The 11,512-nt window shown below is 40.3% G+C and overlaps 2 pseudogenes; one reads left to right on the top strand and one right to left on the bottom strand.

Moving 5' to 3' along the window:
* Positions 1 to 1,709: 1,709 nt before the first annotated feature.
* Positions 1,710 to 1,809, top strand: LOC113291995 (annotated as a pseudogene).
* An 8,399-nt stretch (positions 1,810 to 10,208) lies between these two features.
* On the bottom strand, positions 10,209 to 10,308 carry LOC113292028 (annotated as a pseudogene).
* Positions 10,309 to 11,512: the final 1,204 nt, after the last annotated feature.

Here is an 11,512-nt window from a genome sequence, read left to right as displayed (position 1 = left end):
GTAGAGTATTGGGTAGTGGTTTAAGGTCCAACTTTGGGGGCTCTTCTAAAGAAGGAATTAGGGTAGTTTCAGAAACTGGTAACGGTTCGAACCTAGCTTTCCATCTATCAATGTCTAACACAGGTGTAGAATCTAATAGAGCATTAACTTGTTCAATAGTGCTATCGTCATCAAAATCTAAACCAAAATGGGATAGACAACTTTCTAATGGGTCTTCAAATAAAATGTTTGGTAATGACTTCTGAACTAAGGCTTCTATCATGTTCACCTCTTCAACACATGTGTCATCTAGCTCATAAGGTAGCTTACTGACATTAAAAAATTTCATCTCTATAGTCATATTACCAAAAGATAAATTCATCACACCATTTCGACAGTTAATGATCGCATTCGACGTAGCTAAAAACGGGCGACCTAAAATCACAGGTATCTGGTTCTCTGGGTCAGGGACAGGTTGAGTATCTAGGACAACGAAATCCACTGGATAGATAAACTTGTCGACCTCAATAAGGACATCCTCAATAACACCTCGAGGAATTTTAACAGACCTATCAGCTAACTGCAGTGTTATCTGAGTAGGTTTCATTTCACCAAGTCCTAGTTGTAAGTACACATGGTACGGAAGTAGGTTCACACTGGCTCCTAAGTCAAGTAAATCTTTTTCTACCCGGTGTTTACCTATTGTACAAGCAATGGTAGGGGAACCTGGGTCTTTGTACTTTGGAGTTGTAGTGTTTTGAATAATTGAACTTACGTGACTAGCTAAAAAGGCTTTCTTATGGACGCTAAGTTTTCGCTTTCGCGTACACATATCATTAAGGAACTTGGCATAGGCAGGAATTTTCCTAATTACATCTAATAAAGGAAGGTTTATCGTAACTTGCTTAAAAACCTCCAATATGTCATTAAAGTTCGATTCCTTCTTTGTTGGTACTAATAGCTGAGGAAATGGGGCTCTAGGCACAGAATCAGACCTCTCAGGAACTGAGTTGGCATCATCAGAAATTTTATCAGTTTCCTTAGCTTGTGGTCCTGAGGGGTGAACTACAGTATGTTCACTATCGGGCATGATTACCTGATTGTCTACTATTCTACCACTCCTCAGAGTTCTAATAGCATTCAATTGATTCGATGGTTTTGTACCTACTTCATGAACTCCTCTAGGATTGGGATTAGTCTGACTAGGGAACCTACCATTATCTATCTCACTTAAGGTCTTAGCTATTTTGCCGACTTGAAGTTCTAACTTAGAAAGGCTCTGAGCATTAGTTTGAAAGTTCGGATGGTTCCTCCAACCAGGATTATAGGTTTCTGAATATGGGTCAAACTTCTGACGATTATCAAACCTAGTGTTATTATATAGAGCATTGGCTTGCTCTTCATTATTCTCGCCTTCCCAAAGAGGCTCCAATCTACCACTAGTGTTACCCACTTCTAAAGCTTCTAACCTTTTCGCTATAGCAACAATTTTGGCATCTGATTCATAGCCTCATTCTACCCTATTAATGTTTCCTCTGCTGAGAAGAATTGTTTTCTTGGGTACCCTACTACTTTCCCATTGTTGGGTCTTTTCGGCGACTTCGTGCAAATATGTCATCGCGTCATCAACTGTTTGGTTCTCAAATCCACCAGTACACATAGATTCTACTGTGGTTGTGGTGGGATAATCTAAACCCTCATAAAGGATCTGAACTAACCTAACCTTCTCTAAACCATGATGAGGACATTGGTCTAATAAATCATTGAACCTTTCCAAATACCTATACAAAGTTTCTCCATCCTGTTGAGAAAACGTGTAGATTTGCGTCCTAATAGACGATGTTTTGTGCCTAGGGAAAAACTTGTTCAAAAAGGCAGATGTAAGTTGTTCATACGTTTCGATTGACCCGGAAACCAAACTATATAGCCACGATTTAGCTTTATATTTCAGGGAAAAGGGGAATAACCTAAGTTTCAAAGCATCATCATCTAGGTTTCTAATCCTGAGGGTACTACAAATTTCCTCAAAGTCCCTAACATGGAAATAGGGGTTTTCATTTTCTTTCCCTAAAAAGATTGGGAGCAGCTGTAAGGTCACAGGTTTAAGTTCATAAGTTGCTTCCGTCTCAGCTAACCTGATACATGAGGGGCGAGTAGTCCTAGTTAGATTCAACAAAGCTTTCAAAGTTGCTATTTCTGGCGCTATCGGAGCAACAGAGATTCTCCCCTTAGTCAAAGGACGTTCAAAAACAGACTCTTCAAAAGTCGGACTCTCTAGATTAAGGTAATCGAGACGCTTCGAACTACTAGGTTTCTCTTTAACAAATCTATCTAGTGCGTCTCTTTTACGTTCAAGCATACAATAGAATTTTCTAAATTGGAAGGGTAACAAACACAGATCAAAGCCGACTCAACCAAATCAAACATATTGATTTCTAGCAAACAAAAAGCATGATGGCTCCACTTATATTGTTTCTAGACCAGCTTCTATTCCTTCGAACGGTAATTCGTTACAATTTAAGCAAACCCCTATGGAATCAATCCAAGTTAAAGTAAGTTGAATAGAGGCGAGGGAAGCTCGGTGGAGCTTTGATACCCAAGGCCTCACCGGTATTACAAGGCGGCGCAGTCACGCATTCAACTTACAGAAACCGTCAAGAACTTCGAAGTATGCTTAAAAGAGTAATCAATATTTTTCGAATGACTTTCCTGTTAAGCTCGTTACCCTATCGGTCTCGTTCTAGTCAAAATTTTAGGCTTAGGTTCGCGTAGGGTACGTGTTCCTAAAGCAGGTAAGACGAGAACGGTGATGAAATCTGAACCCTTATCTTGTACGGCCAGACCTTGCCCTTTACTAGAAAAATAAATGTCCGTATTCAGTCCTCAACATATATGCATACGAAGGAGTCCAGTAACTCGCTGACAGGGGATTCGCGAGTGTTTAGAATCTTATCTCCCGTTCCAGACGGAGGATGAATCGGTTGTAGTCGACTCGGGCCACTGACTCTGATGTCAAGTGTACGAACCCAAGGTGCAGATACAATATCGTAATTGTCCTCCTTCTCTGAAAACATTTTATATTTAAAGTACCCTTCCGTAAGGTAATAAAAAAAAATGTCCCAAATTCCAAAAGTCCAAAAAGAAAAGAAAAATTACAAAAATAATAAACCCTAATACAGTTTTTTTTTTCTAAAAGAAAATAAACAAACCCTAAACTAAAATTGTCTAAAATAAAATTGTCTTCTTTTCTGATCTTTTTGCTTTAATCTTTAGCTCCAAGTCTTTATGAAATCACCAAACTCTTTGGCTCACTTTTCTTTATGATCCAGAACCTGTAGACACAAGATAAATACCCAAAAACATAAAAAAGAACAAAAAAAATAAAATAAAAAATAAAAAAATCTAAAACCCTAAAAACAAGTCCGCGTCGGCGGCGTCAAAAATTGATGTAATTTTATAGTGGTAAAAAGTGATTCGATTCTCGAACTTGTGAAGGATAACTTTGGACTTAAATTCAAAACTAAATAGAAAACTTGCTAATAATTATAATAAACACCGACAAAGTTGGTATCAATATTAAAAGAACACTGAGGCTAAGATTCCACTATTTTCCAAGTTCAAAGTGATTTGGTCCAAATATTTATATTCATGCAATTTTCTCGTTTAATTTGATTCTAAAATATTGCAACTAGTAGAGTTTCAAAAGTAATAATTGTAAATACCAAGTATAAAGCATCAAGAGTCTATAAACTAAGCATACTCCATCAAAATAGATCACAATCACTCAAATAAAAATCATATTCAATAATAGTTCAAGGCAAATAATCATAATAATAATTGCAATAAATTAAATAAAATAGATTGTACCGCTTTTTGTTTGAAAATAGCTTCCTCTATCGCCTCAGCAATGGGTTTTAGCTCCTCATATTATTCACGTTCTCAAAATAGGTGTTTATAGCTCAAAAGTGTGAAAAACAAGAGAAAACTAATAAAGCAGACAGTTTGCAACGCTAGAAAGGCGTTACAAACAGACTGTTACAATGGGTTTTGAACTGTTACAGAGAAAAGATGACAAGCTTGTGATACATGAGATCTGTTGAACAGCGATACTTCTGTTGTGTTGATTGAATAAGACTGTCTCTGCGACTGTCCTCCTCTGTCCAATGTTCTTCAGCTTCTCTTCTTCACCAGCAACAGGTGAATATTCCTGCAACATCACCTACGCTTCTCTGCGCTGATTCTATCGACCCTAAACTCTAGACTATCCTCCTGGGACTCATATCAATCTTTTTTTATACGTAACAGGGTCCAAAATCCCGAGAAATCTTCCACTTTCCTCCTCCAAAAGTCTCGGACTTTTGTTTCTCATTTTATTCTCCTACATGTCTCTGCCTTGTTCAATTCTTTCCTAAACTCCGTCTAGACTTGATAGAAATAATTCTTGGGGAATATATTCTCCATACCTTCACGTACCTTCCATATATATCCGCTATTCCCAGAAATATTCTTTCCCTGTATAACTCTGAAGAAAATTTCCTATTCTTTCTAACACGTCATCTTCCATGTATAGTCACAACAAATCAATCCCATTCCATACCAACAGAAAGTCCACCAAATTCTCGTCCAAACCTCTTCCCGGTCCCACGTAACTACCGTCTTCCTCGTCACTCTATTTTAGCCGAGATAACATGAAAACAAGCTATTTTTCCGACACTGACTTGATTACCTTCCCTGTTAGATACTAACAGGCCGAAACCAATATGGTCCATTGAAAACCCACGAGCAAATCTCATTCAAACACAAAACATGGAAGTCCAAACTCTGTAATTCTTTTCCCGCCTAAATTCCACTTTCAAACCGAGAAGAAAATGTGGGGGTGCTTTTGTCCAGTTCGCTGGTACTGATATAACTGGGGTACACCTAGAAGTGAAGCGCCCCTTATCTACTGGAGTACCCCTTATCCATTTGAGGGATGTCTTCAGTAATTTTATCCGGAGAGTCCAAATACCATTTTTCGAGCCAATTTCTCCGCGCATGTTTATTTCTCCAAAAATACCTACAAAGACATAAAATACCAAAATAAGTACAAAAATGGGTACTAACAAAATAGAAAATCGGGATCCAAATAGCCACATAAATGCATCTATCAATGGATTGTCATGGCGGGGCCAAGGGTTTGGCATGCCATTGGCGCATGGTGCGGCTAGCATGGTTGGGGCCAATGCAAGTCGCGGTTGGATTGGCATGATGGGGTCAAGGGTTTGGCATGCCATTGGCGCATGGTGCGGATAGCATGGTTGGGGCCAAGGAAAGGTGTTGTTGGCTTGGCATGGTGGGTCCAAGGGTTTTGCATGCCCTTGGCGCATGGTGCGGCTAGCATGGTTGGCATGCCTTGGCGCGGAGATGTGGCTGGCATGGTTTTCCATTGGAACAGTGGTGCGGCTTGCATGGTTGGCATGCCTTGGCATGGAGATGTGGATGACATGGTTTTCCATTGGCACAGTGGTGCGGCTGGCATGGTTGGCATGCCTTGGAGCGGAGATGTGGCTGGCATGGTTGGCATGCCTTGGCGCGGTAGCATGAGAATTAGGGTTTGGCATAGATGATGTCGGTCAATGTTAAGGGTTCTGCCGTGGAACATGACACATAAAAAAAAGGTACCCTGGTAATTATTACGTAGGCATGCTGATCGATTCAATAAATGTGCTAATGGTCATAGTGACGTCGTGTCAGTTATACGATTTTAACCCTAAGCTAAAAACCACCATCAACATTAAGTCCCCTGCTTAGCTCGGAACAGGAGCATTGTTGCGAGGTAAGCATAAGATGGTGATGGGCAAGGACAAAAATCGAAACGACAAGTCGTGGAAAGATGGTCAGGAAGGTCTGACTAACCTTTTTAGAGAGGTAAGGAGAGTCCATGATCCACGTGTTTGGCAGCCTTGGTAGATTCTATTCGTGGTGTAGACCGTGAAGTGGTGAGATGAAGATTGTCGGCTTAGTCTGGCTATGCATCACCTTGGTTGGGTTAGGGAACATCATGACGCTGGCTTGGAGAGTTGTCGGTGTTGGTGCGACAAGTCATGGTGCGGACGTCTTGGCATGGTGGGGCCAAGGAAATGGCGTAGTTTGGTGAGGCAAAGCATGCGGACGACTTGGCATGTGGGGCCAAGGCACGACAGGGTCCTGGCGAGGCAAGCATGGTGGACATCTTGGCGTGGTGGGGCCAAGGCAATGACGCAGTTTGGTGAGGCAAATCATGCGCGAACGGCTTGACATGTGGGGCCAAGGCATACGCGGTCCTGGTAAAGCAAGCAAAGAGGACGGCTTGGCGTGGTGGGCCCAAGAAAATGGCGCGGACGGTCTTGGCATGGTGATTGGTCTTCGCGGGCCCGGTTGCCTCTTTTCCTTACTTGACTCAAATAGGAAGTCCTTTCCTTATTCAAACCCCCAAGTATCACGCCTATAAAAGGAGGGTCGGCCGCACATTTTACTTCACACCTATATATATTTTTTTATTCTGGCCGTGTGGTAACCGTAAAGCGGACGAGCGAATCCCAGGTATGTCTTCCAATACTTCCTCTTTAACTTGCTTTTCTTGTTTGTTTTTTTTGTGTTAGTGCAAACCCTAGCTGTAGGCGTACCTTTTCGTGAACCTGTAGAAATGTTGTTCTTCTGCGTTGGTATGAATCCTAGCCGTAGGTATGCTTTGCACGAACTTGTAGTAACATTTAGGCGTGAATACCGTAGTGATATTGGCCGCCTCAATTACCGTGAAAAGTAGGCATGCATGATCTGGTAATTGTCATTCCCTTCCCGCGAAAACCTAGCTTCTAGGGTTTACTCCTTTTTCCTGGTGTGTCCGTGTGTATGGTTCCCGTGGTAGGGCGCGCCTCTTCGGCCGGGCGCAAATTTCCCGCTGCAGGGTACGGTCTTGGCATGAGGAGGTGATGCAGGGTCTGTCAGTCCCCATTTCTTTGCCTTGCGCATTATGACTTTGAAACAAATTGGCTTGCGTCCAGGATGGATCTCCTGTGTCTGATAAAATAATTTCCATGCATTTTCCGTAATAATTTCTCTTCGTATTGTTCCATTGTAGTTATTTCGAAGGTGGAAGTAGCGTGAGAGAATTTTCGTTAGGATGTCATTTGATAAAAGTTCTGCCGTACCGAACGATGTTGGCAATTCCAAGCCAAACATAGATAATGAGTTCTTTACAACATTCGCCACGATTAGGAGAAATCATCCCAAGTATGTGTCGATTCTTATGACTGGTCCGGAAAGTAAAGGAGAGACCCTGTCGGTTCGGCCAGGAGGTGTAATAAGGTTTTGTCTTCAGAGGAAAGAGTATCATGCTTCTCCTATTGACTTTAAAATCTCCGTGAGTCCGTTACGTCCCTTTGAGAAATGAATGAGATTCATGATGAGCCAGGAATGTGTAAAAGCCAGTTTCACCAAGGCGCAGATCATTGATGCTGTCGCGGCTTCCGCAGTGCTTCAAATTAGGAAAGATATTCCAGGCTTGGTTGCTTTTATTTCCAGATGGTGTCCAGACACTCACACGACCATATGCAGGTGGGGTGAAATGACTATCTCCTTAGAGAGCGTGGCTGTGTGATAGACACATTTTTGTGTCCGATTTGTCTTGATTCTATATATTGTTATGGCTTATTTTTGTACTTATAATGGTGTTTTATTTATTTGTAGGTATTTTTGGCCAATAAACATTTTTGGAAAAAATTGGCTCGAAAAGTTGTCCGAAAGCGCCCGGAGGACACTTGCTATTCGGACCTCCGGTTTGGATAAGGGGCACCCCAGGACACCCCTTAAGGAAGATGCTAAAGGCACTCCTACTCTGGATAGGGGGCGCCCCCTTTCTTCATAAATTCAAATTTCAAATTTGGCGGGAAACTATATTATTACCTGCGTGAATTTGGGAGCATCAGTTGGACGTGAAATAACGAGATTCAATGGCTGATTTTTGTTGGGCTAGACTTCCTGAAGGATAACAGGGTTGGTATATGTGATTGGATCGAATGAATTGGGCTAGATCGACCGGGAGAAGGAAACAGAGGTGTTGTGGTCACGGTTTGCTGTTGGAATATTTTTTCGACAATTCAGGGAGATTAAAGGCTAGAAAAGCTTCTGAAACATTCATAGTTATCTAATAAAGAGTTTGGAAGTATTGGGAGAGGTCAAATACGCGTAAAGAGAGTTTGGCAGAAAGAAAACTCCGAAACTTTCTGTGGAGATAAACCAAGATTTTAGGGGAGATTTAATCGAGCTGTGGCCTATAAAAGGAGAGGGGATAAGTCATATAAGAGGTCCGAAGCCTTTCAGAGAAGTTTAGAACACCACAGAGCTCTAGAGATCGAGTTGCAGGAAAATACCTTATTCTGCTAATGCTGCTGCTGAAGAGGAAGAACACGAAGAACATTGACGCACAAGCAACTGTCGCAGAAAACTATCGTTGTTTCACAGCAGAACCTATGTGTCGTTCATCACAGCGGTTGCATTAGGTCTTTAGCTACTATTTCGCCATGTAACAGTGATTCTGCAACACCAACAAACTGTTGCAAATCGTCCGTATTATTACGTTTCACTCTTTTAATCATCCTTTGAGCAACAAACACATATTTTGAGACCATGATTAATATGAGGAGCTAAACCCCATTGCTGAGGCGATAGAGGAAGCTATTTTTCCAACAAAAAGTGGTATATTCTATTTTATCTTTTTATTTGCAGTAATTATATGATTATTTGCCTTGAGCTATTATTGAATATGATTTTTATTTGAGTGATTGTGATCTATTTTGATGGAGTATGCTTAGTTTTAAGACTTTTGATGCTTCATACTTGGTATTTACAATTACTACTTTTCAAAATCTACTTGTTGCAATATTTTAGAATCAAATTAATCGAGAAAATTGCATAAATACAAGTATTGGTTTAATCACTTTGAACTTGGAAAATAGGGAATCTTAGCCTCAATGTTTCTTTTAATATTGATATCATCTTTGTTTGAGTTTGCTATAATTTTTATTGTGTTTTCTATTTTAGTTTTGAATTTAAGTCTAAAAAAATCCTTCACAAGTCTGAGAATCGAACCACTTTTACCACTATCTACAAATTACATCAATTTTTGGCGCCGCCAACGCGGACTTTTTTTTTTGGTACTTATCTTGTGTCTACAGGTTCTGGATCATAAAAAAAATTGAGCCAAAGAGTTTGATGATTTCATAAAGACTTGGAGCTAAAGATTAAAGCAAAAAGAACAGAAAAGAAGACAATTTTATTTTAGACAATTTTAGTTTACGGTTTGTTTATTTTCTTTTAGAAAAAAAACTGTATTAGGGTTTATTATTTTTGTAATTTTTCTTTACTTTTTGGACTTTTGGACTTTTGGACTTTTGGACATTATTTTTTTATTACCCTACGGAAGGGTACTTTAAATATAAACTGTTTGCAGAGAAGGAGGACAATTACGATATTGTCTCTGCACCTTGGGTTTGTACACTAGACATCGGAGTCAGTGTCCCGAGTTGACTACAACCGATTCATCCCCCTTCTGGAAAGGGAGGTAAGATGCTAAACACTCGTGAATCCCCTGTCAGCGAGTTACTGGACTCCTTCATATGCATATATGTTGAGGACTGAATACGGACATTTATTTTTCTAGTAAAGGGCAAGGCCTGTCCATACAAGACAAGGGTTCGGATTTCATCGCCGTTTTCTTCTTGCCCGCTTTAGGAACACGTAACCTACGCGAACCTAAGCCTAAAATTTTGACTAGAACGAGACCGATAGGATAACGAGCTTAACAGGAAAGTCATTCGAAAAATATTGGTTACTCTCTTAAGCATACTTCGAAGTTCTTGACGGTTTCTGTAAGTTGAATGCGTGACTGCGCCGCCTTGTAATACCGGTGAGGCCTTGGGTATCAACTTATGAACTTAAACCTGGGACCTTACAGCTGCTCCCAATATTTTTAGGGAAAGAAAATGAAAACCCCTATTTCCATGTTAGGGACTTTGAGGAAATTTTTAGTACCCTCAGGATTAGAAACCTAGATGATGATGCTTTGAAACTTAGGTTATTCCCCTTTTCCCTGAAAGATAAAGCTAAATCGTGGCTATATAGTTTGGTTTCCGGGTCAATCGAAACGTATGAACAACTTACATCTGCCTTTTTGAACAAGTTTTTCCCTAGGCACAAAACATCGTCTATTAGGACGCAAATCTACACGTTTTCTCTACAGGATGGAGAAACTTTGTATAGGTATTTAGAAAGGTTCAATGATTTATTAGACCAATGTCCTCATCATGGTTTAGAGAAGGTTAGGTTAGTTCAGATCCTTTATGAGGGTTTAGATTATCCCACCACAACCACAGTAGAATCTATGTGTACTGGTGGATTTGAGAACCAAACAGTTGATGACGCGATGACATATTTGCACGAAGTCGCCGAAAAGACCCAACAATGGGAAAGTAGTAGGGGACCCAAGAAAAAAATTCTTCTCAGCAGAGGAAACATTAATAGGGTAGAAGGAGGCTATGAATCAGATGCCAAAATTGCTGCTATAGCGAAAAGGTTAGAAGCTTTAGAAGTGGGTAACACTAGTGGTAGATTGGAGCCTCTTTGGGAAGGCGAGAATAATGAAGAGAAAGCCAATGCTCTATATAATAACACTAGGTTTGATAATCGTCAGAAGTTTGACCCATATTCAGAAACCTATAATCCTGGTTGGAGGAACCATCCGAACTTTCAAACTAATGCTCAGAGCCTTTCTAAGTTAGAACTTCAAGTCGGCCAAATAGCTAAGACCTTAAGTGAGATAGATAATGGTAGGTTCCCTAGTCAGACTAATCTCAATCCTAGAGGAGTTCATGAAGTAGGTACAAAACCATCGAATCAATCGAATGCTATTAGAACTCTGAGGAGTGGTAGAATAGTAGACAATCAGGTAACCATGCCCGATAGTGAACATACTGTAGTTCACCCCTCAGGACCACTAGCTAAGGAAACTGATAAAATTTCTGATGATGCCAACTCAGTTCCTGAGAGGTCTGATTCTGTGCCTAGAGCCCCATTTCCTCAGCTATTAGTACCAACAAAGAAGGAATCGAACTTTAATGACATATTGGAGGTTTTTAAGCAAGTTAACATAAACCTTCCTTTATTAGATGCAATTAGGAAAATTCCTTCTTATGCCGAGTTCCTTAAGGATATGTGTACGAGAAAGAGAAAACTGAGCGTCCATAAGAAATCCTTTTTAGCTAGTCACGTAAGTTCAATTATTCAAAAAACTAAAACTCCAAAGTACAAAGACCCAGGTTCCCCTACCATTGCTTGTACAATAGGTAAACACCGGGTAGAAAAATATTTACTTGACTTAGGAGCCAGTGTGAACCTACTTCCGTACCATGTGTACTTACAGCTAGGACTTGGTGAAATGAAACCTAATCAGATAACACTGCAGTTAGCTGATAGGTCTGTTAAAATTCCTCGAGGTGTTAATGAGGATGTCCTTATT

The sequence above is a fragment of the Papaver somniferum genome, chromosome 6 (genome assembly GCF_003573695.1).
Source record: "Papaver somniferum cultivar HN1 chromosome 6, ASM357369v1, whole genome shotgun sequence".
In the NCBI taxonomy this organism is placed as follows: domain Eukaryota; kingdom Viridiplantae; phylum Streptophyta; class Magnoliopsida; order Ranunculales; family Papaveraceae; genus Papaver; species Papaver somniferum.
The sequence above is the reverse complement of the archived record's forward strand: the minus strand, read 5'-3'. Positions and strand labels throughout refer to the sequence as shown.